This window comes from Cuculus canorus, chromosome 1 (genome assembly GCF_017976375.1).
Source record: "Cuculus canorus isolate bCucCan1 chromosome 1, bCucCan1.pri, whole genome shotgun sequence".
Classification (NCBI taxonomy): Eukaryota; Metazoa; Chordata; class Aves; order Cuculiformes; family Cuculidae; genus Cuculus; species Cuculus canorus.
Window position 1 is genome coordinate 159194898 of NC_071401.1, and position 26817 is coordinate 159221714.

The following is a 26817-nucleotide window of genomic DNA, read 5'->3' on the forward strand; positions in this document are numbered from 1 at the left end:
AGACTAGGAATCCTGAGGGGAAAATGTAGGTATCATTACTTTTTTTTTAACTTCAGCCTATTTTCTGGAGAAGCCCTGTATAGCAGTCCTTGAAGGGATGGAGATCAGACATATGCTCCCCTGAGTTTATCATAAAAAAAGATTTATTTTGCAGGTGAACACAAAAGGACTTAAATGTGAGAGATTAAAGATATGCTGATTTATGAAACCCCCTTGTCCCAAGCCCATTTTTCAGTCTCTTCACTGCCAGTTCACATTCTTCAATTCTGTTGCCTGTATTTGAAAAAAAAAAAAAAAAATGGAAAGTGTTAGTATATAACACACCTGTAGATGGTGACAAAAAGATGTAACTTAGAGCCTGGGGTTTGTAGGATCCATCAAAAAAAATCACTAATTATATTTAAACAAACACAACCTTTCTCATTTTTATCAGTAGGTCTATATCTGCCTTTGACTTCTGAGTTCCTTTCTGAAGTAATAGTCTTTTTTCTAACTCTAGCAGTTTGTCTGTTTGACTAGTTTATTTTGCAATATCCACCCTGAATTTGAGAATGTTCCTAAAAATAATTGTGCTCATGAAATACAGATTTTGTAAGGATTCAGAGAAACAACTGTGTGGTATGGTTTAGATCTAAAGCACTCAACAAATAAGTAAGTTGAGAAATGTGGGTGTCTTTATGGAGAGATGCCATAGCCACAGATGAATCATGAGAAAAGTTTAAAGGGCCATATAAAATTATATGAAAAGAGCCATGAAGGGTAATAAAGACAATCACAGATGACACAAGATTTGAAGAGATAAGTCTTCAATCAGATTATGCAATTGCAGTAAACTAAGTTTATTATAAGTGGAGTTCAGAAACAGCATTTTGTACCAAATATTACACAGATATAAATCTTCATACACAGTAGATACTCATTAAAGAAAGCTTGAGCTGTAGCCCTGTTGTCTGTGAGATGGTTAGCCCAAGCATTCAGTCAGAGGTGTCTGAGGGAAATTGTGCTAGGAATAGGAAGTAAATGTGAGCATTCACACACTGGCCCTTCAAAAAAGGCCATTGTCTAATAATCTTTCACATGCAAGAGGCCCACCTCCCCTTTGCCTTCCCACTTTCCTTCATAGCAGTCTTGGATTTGGGGCAAGGAGCACTCTGCAATGCCCCGGAGTGGCTCCCAGAATTGTACACAGTCCTGGGCTGCTGAAGGACCCCACGACTTTTCAGGGGCAGAGAGGTCCACAGCATCTGTGGACCCTTCCCCAGCCTCCATCCTCAGGAAGTGTAAGACCAGTGCAGCTGAGTTTCTCATTCAGTCTAGGAAATTTAAACAGCTGAAGATATGATTTAGATCTGAAACCTGTTTTCATTACAATTTTATGCTTATAGCTGTGGTTGTTGAAGAAATTTGCCAGAACTTCTGGGACTTCTTTTAACATTTTTTTTTTTTTAAATGTGTCTATTGAACATTAACCACAAGCAAGTTCTGGTAAGATCCCAGTTCTTCCTAAACCTTGTATTTTGTATGCTTACTGATCTTTTAGAGAAAGAAAAATAAACTTTTGTAGGACCCAATAAATAGTCCTTTTCTAAGATGACAAATAGAAAGTAATGTCAAAGTTAAATACATTTTCTAGTGGGTTTACAGCATGCTAAATATGGCTGCTGAATGAAAACCCAGTATCTAAATTTACTACAATTCCTACGTGTTTCATATTCGTATTTCATGGTATCTAAGGTAAAAATCTGTCATCTGAGATTAAAAGCAAACAGAAGTTTTCATTGTGACAGGTCTTCAGGTTAAATCTTCTGTAGAAGTTGATGATTTCTTATTTCCTGGATACACAGGCCTTTTTTATATGTCTTGGAGAAGGGGAAAGCCACAATTATGGGTCAGATTATGTTTGCAGTTGTACCTGCAAGTATGAAGGTCATGTAGATAATCACAGGCACCTACAGCAATGGCATGAGAAACTTGCTGCTGTTTGGTTGCATGTGAAATTGTTCCCATTACCCCTACACTAACTGTTTAAATGATCAGCTATGCCCTACCAATAACAAAGTTTGTACCACAGACTGCTCAAAAGTTTTTCCCAGTAAAGAAATTGCAAACTCCCTTTCACTTCCTGCTCCTCCTTATAGATTAGAAGAGGACAACTATCAGTGCACAGACTGGGTGCAGCACAGGGTGGATGCCTCTGACGCAGCACACACAGCTCCCCACTATAACAGGGGAGCTATGATGACATGCTGACTTCACAAGAAACTGGAGAAGGAGAGGCATATTTTGGCAGAAAAAAAGTGCCAGTACACCTGCAATAAACCTGGAGTAAAGCATCTCCCCTTTGACACTTCCCAAGCAGCTACAGTTGGTTTTATAATGCTCTTATCTTCCTATGCCCCTGAACCTTTTCTTATTTTGAGTCTTTTTCTTCTCTTTTTTACAACCTCCATTTCGCCCTGTAAGGCACCTCTCCATGGTCACGCTATGACCAAAGCCCTATATCAGATGATTCACTGTGTAGCCAGTCATATGTTCAGGTCTGGACTTGAAAAACTGGTTTGTCCTGGTTAGCAGCCAGTTCCTTTAACAGTGGGATATGGTTAGTGCATAACAGAAGTTTGTTTGCCACTGAAATTTCTGCTCAGTGCAGTGATAAATGCACAATGGAGAAGACGGGTAAGTACTATATTCACTGTGGAGCTTGCAGCCTCCAAGAGATCAGATCTCTATACATCCTGAGCTGGTATGGGCAGTCTATATAAGCTGTGCAGAGACAGATCTCAGGCTGTTACAGTATTCGTCCTTCAGCCTCAACAGTTGCCCTAAGGCCTCTACTCAAAAAAATTTCTGTTAGAGTGATGTAAAAAAAGGGTGGGGAAGGGAGGAAATTAGGATCTGAGCTTAGTATTTAACCCTGTAGGCACATCTGCACTGTTTTTACCACGAGATGGCTTTGCACTGACCCAACCCCAAGCTGGGTAGCTGCCTCAGCATGATGTGCAGCCCAAAGCAACAAGCCTGGTCTCTCAGAGGCACAGATTCGTTGCAGCTCAGCAGTACACTGACTCCAGTTCCACCTCAGGGTGAACTATAATCCACCCAGAAAGCAGTCCAGTGTGGTCTTTCAGTGCCAAATACCACTATTGACTTCTCTCCTTTCTTTTCCTCCCTCCTACCATATCCTGAAGTGTTACAGGAATGAACAAAGTTGTGTCTCAGAGCAGAATCTGGAGTCTTTCGGTTTTCTGTGGTCTTTATGGGTGAACTGCGTTCTGACTTCTTGCCTGTTAAGGTTTTTATTTTCACTTTGAAATAATAGGTGTTTGTAACCATTAATGATGTAAACACTTCTTCATGATGACTACGTTCCTCTGCACTCCAGCCAATAAAAATGTAAACTCTTCATATAAAAGATACAGTCCAACGCATGAATTGGACAGCCCAGCTCGGAAGAGGCAGTGGCCTGACCATCAAAACAAACCAAGATGTCTCAGCCATGGCTGTACACTCAAGAGCAAGCAAATCCTGCTGTGTCCGAGCTCCAGGCTGGGAAATATATGGCTCAGTTAAACTGGTGTTCTCCCATCTTCATGAGGCCTGGAGAAAGGCAGTGCGGAGGTATAGCACCCAACATCCCAAAGCAGGTACTCAGAGAGGGACTCCTATGCCCCAGGCGAGTGTGTTGGCCATTGGAATGTTGTTCAGAGATGCATCATACCCTCCCTCTGACCAAACTTTTCATGTTAGCAGTGGAAATTCCTTGTCCCCAGGGAGGAAGTTTAAATGGGGATATGTCTCCACAAAATGTTCCTGTTCTGACAAAAGAGTTTTATCAGAAAATCCCCAGCCGGCTCTCCGCTGAACTCCTACCCAGGTGCTCCATGGCCTGGTGCCAACATCGCTCATATGTTCCTGCTTTAGCAAGGTCTAAGTGTCTTGAACACTCTCACTTCCCCTAAAGGAACAACTCTTCCTCCAGAAAACAAACCTTGTGCAGCAGATCGGCCCGTGATCTTCTCTCCCTCCCAAAGGATGCAGCCTCCTCTTCCCATACACCATCGGTTTTCTTCTATGCCTTTCATCTGAAAACTCTATGAAATACCTATTTTTAAGCTTTCATTGATTTGGCTTGCATTAAAATTAAAGAAGTCCTAAACTCTCGTACCTAGTGCATGTATTTCTCTTTTCACATCCCCTGCCTCCCCAGACTCTTTCATTAATGCTAGCCTTCTTGGATGTTTTACATCCTTTTTGCTCATTTATGTACTTCATGAACTAAGGAGTTCTTTTATGTCAGGGCTTATGCCAGGGATTTCCTATTTCCCAGCACCTGGTCAGGATACATTTAAACTATATACCTCCAGGTTTAAAATATTTTCTTGGTTTCAAAATGAATTCATCATGTATTAATGTGCTAAGCAGTGTCTGTAAGAGTTTTGCTATTTAGTCTGTAAGTATATTACTAAGCCTACCTTCATTTAAAAAAAAGACTTGCTAACAAACCCGTACTGAATATGATTCTTGTAGGTTTATATTATGTAGCCATGGCTCAATCTATGGGAGTAGTGACTAATAAGAGGTGGCATTTTTGACCCATGGCATTTTCAGCATATCTTAAACCTGTCTGTGCTGTTAAGTACAGATTGCTGTGAAGAAAGATACCTTAAAAATATAGCAGAACAGCCTTTATCGAAGAAGAATCAAAAGGCTTCAGAAGCATCTTCAGAATATCACCTCCTTTTTCAAGCAGGGGGTGCTGATCTAGGAGCGTTTCTCCAGGGAAAGGAGATGCATATTTCATATTCAGGTCTAAACACTAGGATCTTGATTCTGATTTTGTTTATGCTTATGTAAATCAAAAGAAGTTTATAAGTCAAGTCACTGCCAGCACAGATTAGAAATCATATATCTAACCTTTCTCCCTGCCAAAGGAAAAAGAATAAACCTGCCAGAAAAATGTGGCACTTTCTCTCTGAATTTTCCCCACTGCCTTCCAGCCATGCATGAAATGTCTCCCAAATGATCTGGGGCCCACACAGGTATACAGGATTTGTTGTAATTCAAAAAATCAGACTTCCAGGTTTGAAAATGAGAAGTAGGTTATTCTGTTGTTGTTTACAAACATCAGCTATGTAGAAAATGATGAATTACAACTAGAATAATACTATTCCTTATAAAGATGCTTTTCTAATGTCTTATATGAAGCCCCTACATCATATGGGCAGGCAGGCAACGTGGTCATCGTTAACATTGAGAATTAGTACATGGGAAGTACATAACATCTGTCATGAAATTTTCCTTAAGAAATGCATGTTCAATATTTATTTTGACAAGTATATTTCTTCTATTTCAGAATAATATGACATTCAATCCCCACTTTCACTGAGGCATACCTCTGTTTGGCAAAGTAAGTAAATACATACAAAAATTAAAAAAAACCCCACATATATGTAAGCAAGCTTTAGCTTTCAACATTATTAATTCCTTAAGTCTCATTTGGGGGAAAACATCCATGTCTTGAAAGTTGAATGGGAGCTTCTTTATTTTTTTTATGTTTTGCACAGGCTTCTCAACCCTCTGAAACTCAGAGTTGCTCTGGGACTATTCTACCAGATATGTATAGTCCTTTCACAGTCCAGAAAAGAGTTTCCATCAGCTCTCATCTGCTCACTGACCTTCACAATCCCACTGACATTAAACTCTGCTGCTCTGCAGTTCTCTGTGGACACTGGGGTCTTTTCTGATTCAGACAGTTCTATTGCTTTTTTAGTTTAATCCCCTCACACACAAACCTTTCATTTCTGCCCCTGAGTGCTGTTTTTTAGAAAGCTTGAATATGAAAATTCTGTCATTTGCAGGCTATAAACATTTGCTGAAAAACACTCATATTTTCATTCCCACTCATCTTTTTCCCACAAGTGCTATTTATTTATCCCCTCTATATATAAAAAGGCTCTTTTCTTTCCAAATGTTTTTGGGTTTTTTTTCTGTAGCTGGAAGGACAGGAAGGGAACTGAAGAGCATTACTGAAAACTTTATAGTAACTACCAAATAGCGAAGTTAGCGGCTCTACCTACTGGCAATGATCCAGATTTATAACTTGCATATGTGAAATTCACATTTGTACTAAAAACTAATTTCCTATTGAAGCTATTGAACAAAGATGCTGTAAAGATCTGGGTCCCCAGAAAAACTAAGAAGCCCATGCTGAGGGACTGTTGGCCTCCCAAGACTGTAATCAGAGCTGAGAGCGCTGAGCTGCTTCAAGAGGAATCTCAGTACCATCCAGCACTATGCTCCAAATGGTAACCACTACTGTAAAAATAGTTCTCCTTTTTTCAGCTTTCACAAGTTTTCTGGTATTCTCTCTCTCTGAACAGAAAAGCACATGCAGCTAGGATACTCTTGGCTGTTGCACAAAGGCAATTCTCGTCAATGCTACAAGAAGTGTCCAAACCCCTCCTTTACTGACATAAAAAGAAAGAAGACTCATACTGGAACAAACCCAGAGCTTTTATATCTACAGAAGTTATTAGAGACCAGCTCAGCCTTTTAGAGGCCATGATGTGCTTCTTTACTTGCTCTGTGATCCCCTTAACTCATCTTGTGTCAAACAGTATGATACTAGAAGGGATGAGCTTTTGAAAGCAGGCCTCTAATTGCCGCTATCCATGAAGGATTTATAAGTTCTGCACACAATTTTTCTTAGTGCTGACTCTGAAATGTTAATAACCTCCTCTGCAGGGCCAGGGAGGACAATCTTTATGGGACTCCTCTGCCTCAGAGTATCTGTCCTGAGTGGATAGCTGGAATGGCAGAGGTCCCTGATAACCTTGTGGTTAGAGAACTAATGCAACAGTTCAAACCAAAATTACATTAGTAATCTTCCTATTTTATGTTATCAGAGTTGCTAGGAGAAATACTTGCCTCTGCAAAAGCATTTGGCCAAGCCAAATCCAAATCTTGAGCAACCTTGTTTATAGCCATGGCGTGAGCTAGAGGAACTTACAGAAAGTGTGAACTAAAATCAATGCAAATTATGAAACTCTAGTTTTCATTTAAAATAGAATCTATACAATAGATAACATTTTAAACAGAGTGGGAATGCCAAAAGGAAGAAGGCTGAAAACGTCACAGCTGAAAGTAAAACAGAATTGTTTTCACATCATGCTTCCTCTGAGAACAATCACTGTAGTTCTTAACAGTTAAGATAAAAAAAGAAATTTTTCCATTAAGCTGTAGATTCCCTATGAGCATATGGTTAGGTTTTGTGTCTTCTCTTCGCTAAAATATTTACTACCTCAAAGCGAAGAATTTCTTCCTTTGTCATGTCCATAGATGATATTAACAAGTACACTCTATACACTTCATTAATCCTTGTGATGATTCATGCGCATGGGGGTCATATTTTAATCCAAGTCAGACCTCTAAAAATACTTGACCTCCAGATGGCTGTGCTGACTGCTGTAGCTAAGAGCCGAGTTTGGACACATCGTCTTTCTTTTCATAGCACCATAGTACAGATTAAACATATTCGAACTATCCTTAAAAAAGACATGCTTAACAGTGGGCTGACTATAAATAAAAGGTCATTTGGTCAAGGATTTTGATTAGTCTGAGATATAGTTCAAAGTCTGGCACCACTGCACTTTGCTCTTGAAAGAGTTTTTGTGTACTAAACTTAAAGCATAAACACAGTGCTGCAAACAATAAACTTGTTGTCAAAAGATGTCATCATAGCGGGAGCATCCTTCAGAGTGCACAATGCTGGTTGCACAGGACTACACTCCAGGGTGCATGAGAACTCTGGAAGGGATGCCAATTAAATAGTACAACCAAACAGAAATGCTGTTAGAGAAGAATAACCATGAATCTAATGACTATTTAACTATGCATGGGTTCGGCTCCATATTTGTGTTTTTAAGGCTTAGAGCTCTTTATGGAGAGTCAGATCTATTTCCAGATCTGAATGACTTCTCCTCCTGTGCTTTCTCCCCATCACACAGAAACCAGACCTCTGTTTGCATCTGAGTACTGGTATTTTGATTTATTTAGTCTTACCAGTGCAGTACTCCAGATTTATTCTATGACAGTCATTCAGAATTCTTTTCCAGACTTTATAAATAGGATTCCTTTCACTTAATTGCAGCCGCTTAAAGTAAGTCTATAATTTGATAGTTTTCTGGCATCCATCTAACATCCATCCAAAGTATATAAAACAGGTGAGATGGCTTATTGCTGGCAAGTATTTATCTCTCCTTTCCAACACAGAGAAAACGTAAAGTATTAGCTCAGATTATGTGCCAGATTTAGGAAGCTCATCTTAAAGGAAATAGATATTACCTTAACAGCTTTGTATCTATGTAAGAAATTAAATGTTATGCACTGCACACAGTGTACTATAAACCAAAGTCTGCTGGCTTTACCCTAAGGTAAGACATATAGCTATTTTCCAGACTGCTGGATTACTTAGGAAATATTTATTCATCCCATGAAGTCTGTTACTCATATGCATCAAGGATCATATTCTTACCTGGTGTAAATCTGAAAAACTTCACCGATTTCAAAATTGAGCTCAATAGCAGAAAGAACATACCACAAGCCTCCTCCTGAGACTATTGAAAAGGAATTCATCAGGTCAGAATAGAGGTAGGAAGTTTAATATCTTTCACAATGATCCGTCTGATGCATTTCCTCATAAAGCCTGTCAACAATGGCAAAAAAAAAGAAAAAAATCACAAAGGTCAAAAACTATCCTCTCAAACCCCATCTGCATTGCAGTTTCAGTAGATGCTGCTGTTAAATGTGGTGGATTCTACTTCATGTGAAGAATTTAAATGAAATCTGAATACCTTTCTGAAAAGATATGCAATATATCAAAAAGATGCATTAAGCCTGGAACAAAAATGAATTAGTGGGTTTCTATGGGCTGTTTTATATTAGAGTTCAGAATAGATGTTCTTAATGCTCTCTCCTCACCTGAACATAGGAATCCAGTCTCATTTAGCTAGACAGTACTTCAATGCCACAGGTACACTGATTTCATGAACTATAAAAATATATCTAATTTAAGAAACCAGCCTTTGAGCTCAGCAAGTACTCATGAGTCACATAAGACAGTCTCTTATTATTGCAGACATCATATTATATCCTGCTTTATCAACTTCCATTTTACCAGTTTGTTCTCTTAATTTCTGCTACTCCCATCGCTATAATGGTTAGGAAAGTTCCTCTAATTTCCATTTTGAATTTGCACATGGCTAGTTTACATTTATACAGCTTATTTCTGTCTTTTCTGACAATCCTGTCTTTTATCTTAGTTAATTTCTTTCTGTAACAACTTTATGAACTGAAAGACTATTTTGCCAAAAAGATGCCACATTCTTCTAAGTTCTCCTTGGAAGATGTGCGCCATTCCCCTATGTCTCTCTGTGCCTGTTTCCATTTGAGTTCACCTTTCCTGAATAAAAGAGCCTCACATAAGACATAGAGTTCCAGATGACATCCAAAAAGTAGCTATTCTTCTTTCCACAGGTAGTTGCTCTCCTTCATCAATCTTGGCTGCATCACACCAGTAGTGTATATTTATCCTAGTAAATAATATGCCCAAGTCCTCATCCTCAGTTGATTTTACCTGATCAGTTTTTGGTATATATATCAGAAATTTTTTTCTTATCCCTGTCCAAGCTAAATACTAGACACTACGTTTTGCAGAAGTCCATCCTATTCTGATTCCACAGTCCTCAGACCATTCAGCTTTTCTGTATGTCTTGATCATTCATTCATAGCTTGATCATCTCTCAAACTTTTGTCCCACTACCATTCCCCATCATTCCTCCCCCATTCTTCAGGGTACAGTAAAATTGTTAAAAAAAAATAAGAGGTCCCAACTCTGCTTCTTTGTTGCTCTGGCTCTACTGCTCTATAAAGTAACTTCCTTTAATGCCAGCATCTTCCTTTTCAACACTCCCTGATGACATCTTGACTTTAAGCGCCTACTTGTCCACCATAGAGCACTTCCATTCATCTCCATCTTTACTGGTTTAACAGATAACAAGTTTAGTAGGAAAACAAAGTTAGTTCTGTATTAGTTTACTCACTTGGGCAATAAACACACCATGGATCACTTGTGGGGTTCAACTACCACAGGTGTTCATGCATGTTGCTTTAAGCTTGTCCTTGACTACATGAGAGAAGGAGAAGATCCCTGAGCTTCCATCTTTAAGTATTCACCCCTGCCCAGCACAATGACTTCCAATTTGTTCCAGCAAGGTTCTTGCTTTTCAGAGAGGTGGGTGAATCTTCCTTCACTTCCAAGACTATTTGCGCTGCCCCCTCCAACTTGAGTCTTCCTCTCATATTCATATTTCAGAGACACAACTTTTCTGTGTGTTTTCCCTCTTCTTGCCCTCAGAGCATTGACTCTGAGGTTCAGCAGCCCCAGCAGAGACACTGGACTGCAATCCCCAGGACACTGCCCGACAAGATTTTCGCCTGCACCAAGCTAGTTATTTTGTGGACAACAAGAAGGGGACATGTGGGGTATAGCCCCTCCTACTGTAGGGGAATATCACATTCTTGACCACTTGGGGAACCTGAACATATATAAGTCCATGGGACCTGATGAGATGCATCCCAGAGTCCTGAGGCAACTGGCTGATGTAGTGGCCAAGCCACTCTCCATGATAGTTGAAAAGTCATGGCAATCAGGAGAAGTCCTTGATGACTGGAGGAAGGGTAACATTTTCCCCATTTTTCAAAAGGGTAGAAAAGATGACCCTGGGAACTACCAGCATGTCAGCCTCACCTCTGTGCCTGGGAAGATAATGCAATAGACTCTTCTAGAAGCTATCCAAAGCCAATGGAGGATGGGGAAGTGATTAATAGCAGCCAGAGTGGCATCACGAAGGGCAAGTCCTGTCTGACCAACGTGGTGCCTTTCTATGAAGGAGTAGCCACATCAGTGGACACAGGAAAACCAATGGATGTGATCTGTCTGGACGTCTGTAAAGCCTTTGACATGATTCCCCACAACATCCTTCTCTCTAAATTGGAGAGACATGGATTTGATGGGTGGACTGCTCAGTGAATAAGAAATTGGTTGGATGGTCATATTCAGAGAGTAGTGGTCAATAGCTCAATGTCCAGATGGAGATCCATGACAAGTGGTATCCCTCAGGAGTCTGTACTGGGAACATTGCTGTTTAATATATTCATCAATGATATAGACAGTGCGATTGAGTGCATCCTCAGCAAGTTTGCAGATGACACCAAGCTGAATGGTGCAGTTGTCACATCAGAAGGACGGGATGCCATCCAGAGGGACCTGGAGAAGTGGATCTGTGTGAATCTCATGAGGTTCAACAAGACTAAGTACAAGGTCCTATAGCTGGGTTGGGGCAATCCGTGGTTTCAGTATAGGATGGGGGATGATGTGATTGAGAGCAGTCCTGTGGAGAACGACTTGGGGGTGCTCATTGATGAGAAGCTTGACATGAGCTGGCAATGTGCGTTCACAGCCCAGAAAGCCAACCGTATCCCAGGCTGCATCAAAAGAGGTGTGACCAGCAGGTCGAGGGAGGTGGTTCTCCCCCTCTGTTCTGCTCTTGTGAGACCTCACCTGGAGTATCGTGTTCAGTTTTGGAAACCTCAACATAAGAAGGATATGTAGCTGTTGGAACGGGTCCAGAGGAGGGCTACAAAGATGATCAGATGGCTGGAGCTCCTCTGCTATGAGGAGAGGCTGAGAGAGTTGGGGTTGTTCAGCCCGGAGAAGAGAAGGCTGAGGACACCTTATAGGAGCCTTCCAGTACCTGAAGGAGGTGTACAAGAGAGCTGGGTAGGGACTTTTTACAAAAGCATGTAGTGATAGGACTAGAGGGAATGGCTATAAATTGGAGAGAGGAAGATTTAGACTAGACAGTAGGAGGAAAATCTTCATTACAACAGTGGTGAGGCACTGGAACAAGTTGTCCAGGGAAGTTGTGATTGCCCCATCCCTGGAAGTGTTCAAGGCCAGGTGGGTGAGGCCTTGAACAGCCTGTTCCAGTGGGAGGTGTCCCTGTCTGTGGCAAGGGGCAGGGGTGGAAATTAGACGATCTTTAAGGTCCCTTCCAACTCAAACCATTCTATGGTTCTTCCCCAGACCGTGACTGTCAGATATCTCCATTCTCCCTTCTGCCTTTTGTGAAGCTGGCTATTCTTTCCAGATTCTTTCTTTCTCACCTTCTCTCCCATCCCGTTCTTCATTTCACAGTTCAGAAAACTCATCCCTGAATTACCTCTTTTTCTTCCAATTGACTCTCTGTTCTTTTACATTTTTTTGTATGCATGCTTCCCTGGGTCAACTTATCTAGAAGAACAGCCTTGAGACTGCATTGTGCGGTAGGTATCTGCAAATTCTGAGTTTCCTGTGAAGCCTTTTCTCTATCATTTCTTCTGCATCCATCTGTACTCCTGCACAATAGACTCTACAGTCTATTGGTCTTTTCTTGTTTCTCTGATGTGTTACGGTTAATGCATGTACAGCTCTAAGCAGATACACATTCCAAGTTAATGCATAATTTGAAGCATCTCCCCTGATTGGCTCTACTGATTCTACAGTTCTTTGGATTTCTTCTCTGAGTAGTCTCCTAGTCATCATTGTCTCCTCCGAGTAGTCCCTGCTTTTAGAGACAAAAATAAATTGTGTTTTTAAAAAAAAAAAGAAAAAGAAAAAAACCCACAGAGATATATAAAGTTAGCTTTTCACTACTTTCAGTTTATTCCTGCAGTAACTTAGTTTTGATTACTGGAATTTAACATCTGGCTGAGATCTCTCAGTCAAATTAGACTTTCATAACCAACTATTGTGTTTCCAGGCAATGTGTCTCCCAAATTATGACAAAATGCCAATACGGACATAAAATGTGTTTATGAGTCTTCAACTGATGTGGACGATGTGAGATCATTGGGCTGAATACTTAACCACATTAGGCTTGTTTGGGTGCCATTGCAGAATTCATGAGAAAATTTAAAGGTAGTTACATAGCAAACCAAGTGTCCTCTGTGCACAGAGGAATCCTCTGCCTTCACCAATTTGGCAAAAGTATTCTGGCACCAGCTCTGGCTTAGAAAGTCTTTTGTAGTACTGCCAAGAAATAGCAATAGACTGCTAGAACACCGCAGCACTCAAAGCAGGCTTTTGTAACCCTGACACTTCTCCAAACTGAATACTCTGCTCCAGCATTAGGAGTGAGGGAGAGAACAGGTAAACAGAAGTAAGGCAGAGAATCGATGACGAAGAAAACATCAGGGAAATCAGGGGGAGGAGGAATACTTAGGTCAAGGGAAATCAAGAAAGATGAGGGCTGTACATGGACTGTGTTACTGAACAGACTATTAACAACAGAGATCAGAGACGGACAAATTAAAATGCTCCTGAGCTTCTTCATAGTTGAGACAATAAAGAACGGCTTTAGATACACATCCACACCCCTCATTTTGTGACTCATGTAACCTAAGGTTAAGCAAAAGAAACTGTTGTTTCAAACTGCACCCAGCCTTTTCTCCTTTATTCTGTTAATAAATAATTTTCATAGATAACAACTGGTATGTGGAACTCATGTAATGATGGAGACTTCACTCACATTTACACTAAACATTATCTACAAACACACCTTAAGAGGTGATAAGAACCTGTGTGTGATGACGTTTACCTGTTGGTGCCTGGTACGTTACTGATTAAGCTAAAATATGGTGTGTACTGTAATGCACACATTTGCTGGAGAAACAGGAAGGAAAAGTAATACTGAAGCAAACAAAATGTTCTTGTACTAAACTCCTTCTCTTTTTCCGGCATGTGCCCAGCTTCTTAACTAGGGTGCCACTAATACAGCACATTTTAGCAAGTTTTAGTAAGATAATATTTTTCCAAAAATTATAAACTAAATGTAGGTTTGTCATACTGCTTTACACTTTCCTCAGCTTTTAATTAATTTCTTGGAGGCTTTTTTTCTGTCAGTTATTTCTTTCTCCTCAGTGTGTAAATAGCATCTTTCTACAGCCAGAAGCGGTCTTTGTGTTACTTTAGACACTGGCCTCAAAATTCTTCTGCACCTGTGCTATTTCATAGCCCTGCTGAACCATTAGCGACCAGGTCTGTGCCCAGAGCTTTGCCTGGAAATGTTCATTGCCCCCTGGGCCGCTTATGCAGCCAGGCACAATAAACCCCCTTCTTGCTCAGGAATGTACAGAGACTCCCCTTAACCACACACAACTGGCAATAACTGATGCAGTAAATATTTATATTCATGAGTAGGGTAACAAACCTTACAGGTTAAGAATGCCCAAAAAGATTAGGTGGAGTAAATTGGATTCTATTGAAATAAATTACAGTACAACCACAAAAACCCCAACATTCTCTGTATTTTGAGATCTTAGGCAAGGATTACTTAGCTTGCACTGTCTCCACTTTTATGACAACGTTACTCAGATGTCCTTAACAACACATAAAAGTAACCCCAAGCAGAAGTGGAAAAAAAAAAGTCAGTTTTTATTTAACTAAACTTCTGTGGTGAGAGGAATTTTACTGAAAGCCTTAGCACTGCAAAATTGCATATACAAATAGGCAGTACTCTGTAAAAGTCACAACCATTCATAAAATGCAGTACACAAGGTTGTTGGAAGGAGCTAAGACCTTTCTATTCCAAAACAAATTTACAAAGTCGGAAATGGAACAAAGATGAGTGGAAGGTAACAGAAAGCAGAACAGAAAGTATTAATTATTTTGTGCAGAGACAAAAATGTAACAAAAGAAGGGAAAGGAGAAGCAGCATTTTGCCAAGAAAGCCATCATATGAGCTTTGAGACACAGTTGTTTATAGAAATTGGCAGGAAAGGGATTTCCATGTCCCTAGCTCCAAGTTAGAGGTGAATGGGGTGACCACTGTTTTAATCTTATACTTCTGGGACAGCATTTGTAAACAGAGTCAAGGCAGAGGCAAATCCAGGGCCAAAATGAGATGAAGAAAAGCAAATGACAAACTATAAATCAGCTTCTTAGAAAAATGCAGAAAATAGCTGAAATCCTTCCATCTTCTCAGGTAGTACTGTAGTTTATACCTAAATAGCAGGAACAGAAATTGGTAGCTGTCATTGTTATTGTTGTTCAAATGCCAGCGTTGGATACTGTGAGATAGCTGGAAGCACGGTGCATAGATACACCTGGAAGGAAATAATGCCACATTTCATATGCAAAATATATTCAAATATTCATACCTGACCCAGCAACGGCAGGAACTAATGTGCACTGAGGTGGGGGCAGGCATATCCAGAAAGGCACTTGGCTAAGACTAAGTGCATCAGCAGCAAAGGCAGACCAGGACCACTTCAGAAGGGACATAGAACTCACACACACACACAAAATTGTCTCCTCTTTGGAAGGTGTCCCTCCCTTTAGTAGCCTTTCACCTTACTGAATGAGTATTCTCCTTCAGTCCAGGAGTTTAAAAGAAAAAGGGGTGAGGGTCTCTCTGGTCTTTATTCCATCACAGCTCATTGGGGATGACAAACGTTACAGTGTACAATTCTGCTACAGTAGCCCAAGGAGAAAATCTCTGTCTAAAACCCACGTACAAGGCAGAATTCAGTATCACTGTCAGCCGTTCAGAGCAAATTAATTGGATGACTGTAAGCCAGGCCTGTCAGACAGTCCACAATGTCCTGAGACACACATGGTGAAGTTGTATAGTCACTGGAGGCTTTTTTCATTAGGAGGAAGTAAAACACCTGAATACCATGAGAATACACAGCCACCTGATCACACTGTGAAGTAGGTGGTTCCTCACTTCCTTCTTTGTCCTCCTTCTTGGTTGTCTTGAAGGATGCATCCTGCAGATATTACTGGGGTGGACAAAGCTCCTCCCTCAGTGGGGGGTGGGAGGAGGCAGCAGCACAAGGCGAAGGTGGAAAAACTCTTAGGGAAAAAATAGTCTCTTACCTTTGTCAGCTATTCTCTATCTTCATTTGTGTGCTCAGACATCAGATGTTCATGCAGGGATATCTACAAGCACTTTGGAGAATCATTTCAATAAAGTAGAACTACTATTGTAAATAAGTTATTTTCAATAATTTCCTGGTGTATGACTGTAATCAGATCTTCTGACCATGGGCAAAAGCCCAGGTCCTGCTGCTACAGACCAAAGACCTGTGCAGGAGGCTGAAGCTTTTGTTCCCTGGCTCGCAGTACTGCAAAGAGGCAGAAGATGGCAGAAGGAAGCCCTGAAATGACATCCCACCAGCCAAGGTGGGAAAACTCTGCCAGGAGCTGCTCAGGGCAGTGGAAGATGTAGCCACATCTGACTTCCGTGTGAGGGTGGCTTTTCATCTTGGCATTTTGGAGTATAAGGCAATCATCTTTGCCTTTGTGTATTATGTTTCTTTGACATCAGAAGTACTGGAGAATAGCTGAATACTGTGTGGGAACATAAAACACTTAATCCACTAATGGGCTGGGTATGAAGTTATTTCATACCGGTTTTATAGCCACGACTATTGAGAAGGTCAGATTCTGCTCTTTCTTTACAATCTTTGGAGAGTCGTGTTCCAAAGGACAGCAATCCTGCAAATTCTCAAAAACATATGAAACACCAGATTTGGATCTCTTTTGCAGCTTATTTTCTCTGTTTTAGCCAGGTATTTTGCTTAATAAGACCTTCCTACACTTTCTTCTGCAAAATGGTCCTACCATGCCATATGGAAGAAGAAAGAAGAGCACAATGAGAGTGCCAGTCCCGCTTGCTTTCATTCAGTGTTAAGCAAGCTATAACAAAGGAAGTTCTCCTCCCTTTTGAGTGACACTGGTGAAATCACAAAATCCTTTCATCTACATGGAACTTTAAAGAGACTTCGTTAGATTTTGACAAAGCCCGCAAGGCTGAAGACTGAAACATTATTTAGTCCCTGAACAACTGTCACTTTCCCTTTAGCCTCCTCACTTGATCAAATATCTAAAAATTAGAGTCAGCAGCTAAACCAATCTGTTCTGGAACATATCCTAAAGCCAATGGCCAAGTGAGCAGTGACCACAGCCAAATCTCCCAAGGCAGCTGGAGGTCCTACAGCAGAGCTATTACGCAGTGGATTGACTAGAAAACTCCCCTCCTACCACCTCTCTACTCTTTCTCTTCTTTCCACTTAAACCTACAGTACTCAGAATGGCTCTGACCATCATTTTCCTGGCAAGCTCCCCTTTTCACAGTTTTACCCCCAGACAGAGGGAGGGCAAGAAATAGGGGGCTTTCACTGGATGTCTCCTATCTGGCTGCTTCTGCTGCCTGCAGCACTCCAAGGTGATGGCAAGGACAGGCAGCCTCTGTCCCCAGGTCTCTTTGTGGAGTCCTGCATCACTGTAAACAGACTCATGCTCATAAAGGCACTATGAATTGAAAACAGGGGCAGTAAGAATTGAAAATAGTGGGCAGTAAGTATTAAAAATAGATGTCAGTAAGAACTGAAAATAGAGGTTCTTGCACTTAGTTGCACTAACACTGGGTCTTTTTGCACTGTCAGACAATTTTTAACCTGACTCCACTGGCTAAGACAAAGGCCAGTGTGTTTTTTTAATTCATCTGTTTTATTCAAGAAGTGGCAAAAAGTGGCTACTCACATTTTGACAGGATCTGAGCCTTCCTCCCAAGCCCAGGTGACCATAAACAGGAACTGCGCTGTCTTGATGTCCCATCGGAGGCCAGTCTAAGCCCAGCACAAAATGTGGCACTCCTACTCAACGGCATGCATGCTCAGCTCACTGTCCACTGACACTCTCACCCTTGCTGACACCGGCCTGCTAAAGTGTGGTACAAATTGAGATTGTTTGGGCTGTTAAATAAGACCAGCTGTGTTAATTTTATCTCCACTCAAAACAAAGCAAAACAAACAGACACAGAAAGGGTTTGACAGGGGGAAAGAGAAGAAGGAAATCAATAGGGAAATAAATAATGCTTTTTAAGGTTCTAAGAGGGTATTAAAATAATGCAGATTAAAGAGCAAACAAATGCTCTGAAGCGAGCTGACGGTGTCCTTTTAAGTGAGCATGTGTGGGTTTATACATTCACATATGCCCTACAGGTGCACTTGCCAGCTATCCAATCAGACCGTATAAAAAGTAGAGGCGATTTCCCCTCCTTTCTCTACACCTCACCAGCAATGTTTACTACAAAAGAAGCTGAACAAGTTTAGTCTTTTCTTAAGAAAAACTGTTAATAATTATTTTAAGCATACAAAGACTTGCTGCTTTTATTTTTTTCTTAAGCCAAAAGTAGCAGTAAGATGTTCTCTTTATTACTCTCAACACTTCAGCTATCACCCTAGTTTTTGGAAATTGGCTAGAAATTCAGTAGGAAAAAGGAATCACTACCATATTTTCAAATAGTTTCCTTGGCCCTTGGCCTCTGTTTCTCAGCAGAAATCTGTGAGTATGTTGTTGATACTCTTTGATGGAGTCAAAACCTCCATGAGATGGGTCCTGAAGCAAGTCTAAAGGCTAGCTCATCGTGGTGTCTCACCTCAGAGACCAAGTCTGCCACTGTGGTATTAAAGGAGAGAGCCAAAAATAGAAGTGCACAGAAGCCCTCACGGCCCCTCTCCTCTTGAGGCTGGTAGGGAGGTGTCATATCCATTAACAAGAATGACCTGTCATTCCAGAGGGGCTAGGAGATACGGAAAAGCTGAACCACGGCATGCTGATGGGATTTAATACAACCTGGCTGCAAATCTGTTGATTTTGATAAGAATGACATGTCCATCAAGCATTTCCTGCTCTGTTAGTCTGGTAACTCCCATCAGGACTCATTTCTCATCAGATAGAAAAGCACAAGATTATTTCACTGTGAAAATTAAAGAAGTCACATAAAGCTGCTTTAATACCCAGAGCCTTGTCATACACCCACACTATTTTTCATCAAATCCATAGATGCCTATTGTGCATCCAGTAGATTGTCACTTTTTGGGATGGGTCTTGTCACTGCATTAAACGTATTGTCCTTTTTCATAAAACTCAGAAGCTCTATTTTGTCCGTTATTTCCAGTAACTGCTAGAGTATCTGTAGCTGAGTCAATTGATTTTGCACCCAGCGTACAGTCTATTGTAGAAGTGAGAAAAACATAAGAAAAGTAAGTAAATTACAATTTTAGAAAGCAAAGAAAGGAGTAACTGCTACTGGTGATTGCCAATTATTTTGCAACTGCCTGGATATCAGGAGACGAGTCAGAGAGGCAGAAAGATTTCTTTAAAGAGTTTCTAGCTCCATTCCATTAGAAGGTGCCTTTGTACTAAAAATTTATCTCTGCAAAATTATTCCCAAATCTTTCACTATCACTTTCTCCATGCAGTTCTCATTCTAACACTTCATTTCCACATCTCTGACAATCAGTAATGGCTAAAGCTAAATTTTCTTTCCATATTCCCTGATTATTCCACTGCTCTTAAACTCATGCTTCCTCCAGCCCAGGATCCGGGAACATTTTAAATTCTGCTCCCTCTTTCAGTCACTGCATGATCCAAGTCTGTTTGCCTCCTCCTACATAATAGCTCACAGATTCATCCTTTCTCTCAGCAGACAGCTAAAGCTCATGGCAGGATCCCATCATTTTGTACTTTGTCTTTAATAATCTGGTCTCCAGCCATATTCCAGCACTACTGCTGCCTTCACTTCTATTCATACTGAGATTAGAACCATGTTCTTGTCTCATTGCTTTGGCTGCATCATCCCTCTCCTTCTGTCTTTCCAGTGGCTTCGCATTTACAAACACAAGCATCTTATCTTTGCCTTTATGATCCTTCACATTTAGCTTCACCCTATCTGTCAAATATATTGGGCTATCAAACTGTCAGCTCCTGTCTGTGACCTGACAAAGATGACAGCCTTGATCATCACATCTGCTTCATCCTCAGTCACCTCTACACTTTCATCTCCCTGTCCCCTATGCACAGGGGAAACTGCCATGGAGAATTCTCATCTTAACCTCCCCTGCAAGCTTCTCAGTCTGGGAGCAGAGAAACAAGTTCCATAACTCCCCTCCTGCACGGGCCGAGCAAATGCAAGGCTGTGATTTCAGCATACCTGTGACATCCTGTTAACTTTACTCCTCTTATCCTTTCATGTTATTCCCACGGAGTTCTTCCACCATGACTGACATGGAATAGAATGGTATTCTTTGCTGTCTGCATCCGACCTGCACACCACATGGGAACCCTTGCTACTTATAGAAGTGGTAGTAGCAACTGTGAGGAATCCCTCTTTGGAACTGTTGTTAAGGAATCCAAACCACCTTATTGTTGTAAGGATAGGGGCCTGGGTACATGAAAGGTATTAGGTACCTAACTTTTGCTTAGATGCCTATCCTCCCATGGAAAACTCTGGCAAGCTAGATACCTAATAGAAACTAGATGACCACCTCCCCATCTCTGCAGGTATGTCTTTCATGCCTCAAGCCTATTAATGGCTGCAGCAGGAGCTGTGGGTTGTTAGCTCTGCCTGTAACCTGGGCAGAGCCAGGGCTTCCATAGAACAGTATCCCTTCCCAGAAAAGGAAGCTCGGTTCCAGGAGTAGTGCTTTATTAGTCTCAGATTGTCCTGCTGCTTCATCTGCTTTCTCTGCCTTACACAGAGTTGTCCATCTTCTCATCTCTTCTGCTATCAGTCAGTGAATGTCACCTCTAGATGATGACAGTAAATCACAGCCACGGTATTACTCCTGCTTACACAGGACATGGTGGCCAGTTTCAGCTCAGCTTGTGACTTGTAAGGTCTCACTCCTTTGGCCTAGTTACACATTATGAAAGAACTGCTTCATGTCCTCTTCATATGAGCTTTTCCATTATGGTTGCTCAGCTGCCACAATCAGGACCTGCCTTTAAGGTAATGACCTGGTCACAGACTCTAGCATTGCAATGATTTATTTTCCTGAACAAAGGTGTTCATTCCCAGCTACCATTATTATTCTGCTTGCTTAGGTCTTGGGAACCTCTTTAGACTGTTGGCTTGATGTATTCTGGCAGTGGGTACAGCGTTGGATTGTTCAGAACTTTGAGACAGCTAATGGATATTAATGACTAGGCTCATTGTTATATAATTGCAGAATATGGGAGGCTGTTACACTCAAGTAGTTTTGGCCACCTCCCTTTCTTTCACAGCGACCAAAATCTTGTACCTGAGCTGTTTTGCCAAACAAACCTGTGGTCTTTCTAGGCCATTTTTTATTTGCTACTTCTGCTACTATGAATTCTTGGCAATGAACCTTAGTGCAACAAGAGTTGTGATATGGAGTCAAATGACAGAGTATGGAAGAGGTTTAAACTTTATTAAGTCTTAGCCACCAAAGTGGAATGGTGTTATATTTGATTTTTTATTCTTTTGATGTTTCGAGAAATCCCACTGAAGCACTGCTGACTAAAGTTCAGTCACTCATAAAACGTTATAGATCATTAAAATTTCCATTCATTCCAGCTCTGAGGGAGATGTAGGTTACACTATTTTAGATGTTACAAACTTTTATTCCTTAAGGATCAATAAAAATCAGGCCTGAATTAAATCCCGGAGATTTAGTTTAGAGGTCAATTTTGCCAGTAAACCTCCTGGAAAATTAAATTTTGTCCCAAAGAAATCATATTTGTTTATGCTTAATTTCATCTCCTTGCATGTAGAATGTGGAGCAAAAGTCGGGTAGACGGGAATCATTGTGGCTTTGGTAAATTCATTCCCCATCTCCTATAGCGGGTGACACTTTAGTTGAAACACTAAGTTTAATTCAAACGGTTCACTTCATATTTCACTGGGCCTTGTAAACTGACTGATCACAGTGAGTACACACAAGCTTACTCCATCCCCATTCTGGATGAACCAAGTACCTGAAAAATAAAACCTTTTTTGGATTACAGATATTGTATAAATATATGTACAAACTGTTTTGTACTGTTATGGCAAAAAGACCTCTCATGTGCCTTGTTCGTTCTTCATACAACCCAACCAAGTTTTTTCAGTAGCATATCCTGAGGAGGAAAATTTGCCTCAAAGGGATCCACCATAAGACAGTGAATTTAATCATTGTGACTTCTCTTCCACCATGTTGTGGCTATTTGGTTTTTCTGCTCCTTATTGATAATTATACTTCTGTTTGTTAGCGCCTCTTTCCCAGTACTGCTCCAGTATACTTGTTTCCATATCTATGCAGACCTGCCCCAAGACAGCACATAAGCACATGCATAACCCTCTACATGTGAACCGCTACAAGAGACTTTAGTTTGTGCTTAGCTTTAGTCAATTTTTATGATCAGGGTGTCTAAAAATGAAATGATGGCAAATATCCGGTAAGTATCACCAGTTAATTTTCTTCATACTCCCTTCATCTCAGTACAACGTTTGCAGGATAGTTATTTTCTGGTTCTGTCTGTGTGCAAGGCTGAAAAGTGCCAATGATTTTCCCATGCTAAATCATCTTCAGTGTGCACCCTTGCTGTTTCAGATTTCAGTGATGACTAAAATCATAAAGAAATGTTAAGCTACTCTGAGGTCAAAAAGATCTCTACTGGAATCTCTAATATTTAACTTGCCCTGTTGATGTTGCTCTTCTCTATAGAAATGTTTTAAAGTGCTGCATAGTAAATGCGTGATTCACATGCAGTTCATAACTCACCAGTTTCAAAGAATCTGTTTTTCTATCCAAGAACTGCATAAATACATCATGTTTTTCCTTTTTTGTAGGATTATTTTAGTACAAACACATTGTGTTATGATCGGTAATTAAATCAATAAATCTCTGAAACAATTCACAGCTTTATGATTTATTTGAATGGTCAGTGCAACATCTTGTGTTCACATTGTGCTCTTTGAAAATTATATATTGCTATGTTGACAAGTTAATTTTTTCCATGCCATCTCTTTCTCACTTCTTAATGAGACTGAAGACTGCATATAGCTCAACTATTTTTCATAATGTACTTTCTGGAGCACTTAGCACTTATGTTTTATATCAACTTTTATTTCCAGTCATGAATTAGCACTTCAACCCAGAAACTCCTCTGACTAAAGCCTAAATGCGCACGTATTTTCCCAGGTTTCACAAATAACGCATGCAAGTACACGCACAATATACATGTGTGCCCATCAAGGAGAGGAAGGAGGGAGTATCAAAACATTTGGATCTCCAGTTCAAAGAAGCATGCAGACATTTGGACGTTTGTTCAAAGTCTATCCAAATGTATCCAAAGCCTTTTGGATCTGGAAATCAATCGAAAATCTTGCAAGATTTTCACATTTTCCCAGGAGATTCATACCTCTTCAGCTTCCACCAAGCCAGTAAAAATGCCACGAAATAATGTCTTGTCCATTTTTCTCCAGCTGAAAATGGAAAAGATGAGGAATGTGAAAAGTAAACAATTAATACTTTTTTTTCCCAACCCTCAGGAAAAGGCTTGGTTCAGTTCAAGGTTTTTTCACAAGGTTGCAGGTTTGCCTTTGTTTTGTGCAAACTTGTTCACTGAGCTCAAGTCTGTATATGAATCGCACTCATTCTCGTGGTCAGAACTGTTCCTGTTAACTTTAATGGGCTTAATAAGAGGTCCATATTCTTTCAGTCTCAGAGAACAGTGTTTACTAGGTGTTTCTATCTTTATGTGCAACCACATTCCCACTTTATTCCCACTTCCTGCCAGTACGGGTACTTTTTTCAACAACTCTCTTGACATGTAAAGAAAACACACTTCTATAAACTGGGCTAATGTGGGATTTAATGTGACACAGAGGTATTGTGAGCAAATATTGCCTATCAATGTAACATCCATGTTTTTTCCCTAGTGATGGTTCCCCAGTGAGGAATTCCAGGAACATTTTTCCCCTGATCCTACAAACATCTTCTCCAGAATAGGTAACCCCTTTAAGTCCTTTTCATTTCCTAAAGCCTAGGTCTGATGCAGACTAGGAGGAATTTTAGATTATTTATCAAAAAACATTTCTGAAAAACACTGTGAACTGTTAGCTCAAACTTGCATGTAAACAAACCACGTTGTTTGTAATAAACAAAATAAAATTAAATATGCTTTAACATGCAAACACCATTCACAGGCTGTATCTCATGAGGGTTTTGTATAGCTGCTGATAGTCACAGAATAAGTGATAGCAACAAATGGAAAGATTCCAGATGGAAATTCTCCTTAATCATTCCCCTTTACACTGGCAAGTCAAATGTCAAGGAAATTATTGCAAAATTAAGGTTTTGCCAAAATAGTCTGTAACCAAAATAGAATAAACACACTCTTTTTGACCACTTCAGAAGAAAGGAAATTAGAGCCATGAATCTGCACAAATTATATTATTGGACTGTTTGGTTTTCTCTTTAAAGAGATGAAAGGTCTAAAATAATTAACAAAAAAAATTATACAGTTGCAAATACAGATTTGTATTTTCTCTTTGCTTCACATCTTCCACATTTGCTTCAACAAATGTGAGAATGCCGAATTTTCATTTCTGAAGGAGTCCATGTAGCAATACACAAAACATAAATAGTTTTTCTTTTAGATTTTAATGCCATCTCTGTTTATTTTCCCACTTGGACTGAAAGGAATCATAAAGGATTGTGTGTTTGCCAGTCATTTTTCCTTGTTCTGAACACCGCTGTTAATTTTGTCTGCAATTTGACAATTCAGTTCTTTATAGATCTCTATACATCTCATAGACAAAAATGCAACAAGCAAACAGAAAAGATTTATCCCAATAAGAACCGTTCCCTTTTCCAAGAGGTAAATGAAACAGAAGGTGTTTTGGACACTCATGATGCAATTAAAATGAGTCATGGTACTGAAGTCATTGGCTGGCATGAGGCAAATAACTTTACTAGGATTAGTCCCAGTTGCATTTCATTTAAGCTCCCGAATTTCAGCTGCACTGAATTATTCCTGGTTAGAGTAGGGAATAAAGTTATGGGAAAAAATGGAAGGATAATGTTATTTCAGCAGTCTAGAGAGATGTCCATCGTTTGTTTTAAAAGTTATGTAGATACATTTATTGAACCTTTTCAAAGGTTTGAGTTTATTTATTAATGATGTGCTTACTTGTCTTCAGCATTTTCCCTCTGTTCCCAGATTACCACTAAATAGCAATATTCAGTGAGACTTCAGTATAAGTCAGAAAGATCAATGGGAACTCATAATACACTAAAATGCACAGTTCTCGTGCAAACCAATTCAAGTTTATTCAGTGTTCCGTGTTCAATGGGGTGGATTGTAGATATTTCGGACTATGTTTGCACTAGTAAAAAGGATACAGTCAGGATATTGGTATGAACAATTTCCCAGGTTCATCTGTCAAGTATAGTTGTTAGACTATCCCCCAGCTGGACATGAGACAACTAATACTCTCTCAGACAATGCTAAGGTATGATACAGAGGTTATAACAGGGTAGAGACTATTCACAGGAGTAGTATGCAAAAGGTTGTCCTTTTCTGAGGAGAAAATATGTTTAGCAATTACAAGGTCTGCCATGGCACTTGTCCCTGAGCTTGGGATTTGTCCCATTTTCTCTACTGTAGGGATCAACCGTCCCTATGCAGGGCAGAGTCAGATATATCTGCTGGGAATGCAGTAGTGAATGCAGCCAAAGATGGAAGTTGAGTGAGTTGTCATGAAGAGAGAGCCAGGTCTTGAACACCAGTGTTCTTCACTAACAAAGATCAAGGTATATCTGACTTGGACAAGTTTGGAAGAGTAGTGGCAGGTCCTTTACACACCATTTGTTTGACAAATGAGCTGCATATCTTTCCTTACACACAAGAAAAATTCAATCAAACTAGATGAATCTTGAGTGGATGGATATATGATTTCTGGAATATGAAAAACAAATCTGATAGTAGTCTTATACTTAGAACTAAACATCACCTGCATAGATGAAAATGCAATTACATGAGGCAGCAAGTAAGAAGCTGAATTCCTCATAAGGTTTTTTTCATCCTGAAGATTGGCATAACCCTTCTGTTGTGTTAAGCAGTTATAAAATTCTACTAGTAGTTTGTGCATTCCTTGGCCACAATGAAATAATTATTTTTCTCTCTTTCTTATTTTTCTTTAAGCGAATTTAGCTGTTATAAGTAGCACTGAAAAAGGAAGACCTCAGCTTTATCAAAGGTAAGCTAGTGAGTAGCAATAATGCAAATATATTCATGATGCCCTTCCACTTTTCAGCTTTACAAGGAAAAATGGTTCTATGACATCCTGGTTTCACAGTTCCTTTGTTAAGAGCTATTACAATGCTCTGAACACTATTTTGATGTATATGAATGTGTGAACAGAGTAGATGGATCAACTGCCAGTCATTATTTCAGGCTCATCTATCCTCAAACCGGGTGCACGGAAGCAGAGGCATCCTAGGGTCATAGGAGAGAGGGTTGGAGCTGGAGAGAAAGGACAAGACATCAGACTTGACACTCTTGTCTCTGCACCTGCAGTACAGCATGCATTGCAACCTGGATCTTAGATTAAGAACTGTACCAAATTGCATCAGGAACACTGAAATTTCTGTGATGGGAACAAAATACACAAATTTAGGTATTGGACTAAAACCAGTTACATACCTCATTGAGTAATGTCAATGATAAGCTACTAAATTTGGTAACTAGATTTTACAGAAGTATGAATCTTGTATGTGTCTAGAAGAGAAGATTTAAAGTGAAATGGGATACATTGTGGTAGGAAAGAATTCCAAATCACTGCTGCTAGTAAAAACACAGTTTGATTCTCTTGTCTAAGCAGAAACATGCAGTTTTTCAGGGTATAAATGGAATTGGTG

The 26817-nt window shown here is 40.1% G+C and overlaps 1 long non-coding RNA gene across 1 annotated transcript in view; it reads left to right on the forward strand.

The window, feature by feature from the left end:
* Positions 1 to 2573: 2573 nt before the first annotated feature.
* Positions 2574 to 26817, forward strand: part of LOC128854358 (uncharacterized) — a 49867-nt gene continuing 25623 nt past the window's right edge. The window contains exons 1-4 of the long non-coding RNA XR_008453405.1: positions 2574 to 2676; positions 5354 to 5407; positions 23835 to 23904; positions 26102 to 26156. This is a non-coding gene — a long non-coding RNA (uncharacterized LOC128854358). The remainder of the gene's footprint in view (positions 2677 to 5353; positions 5408 to 23834; positions 23905 to 26101; positions 26157 to 26817) is intronic.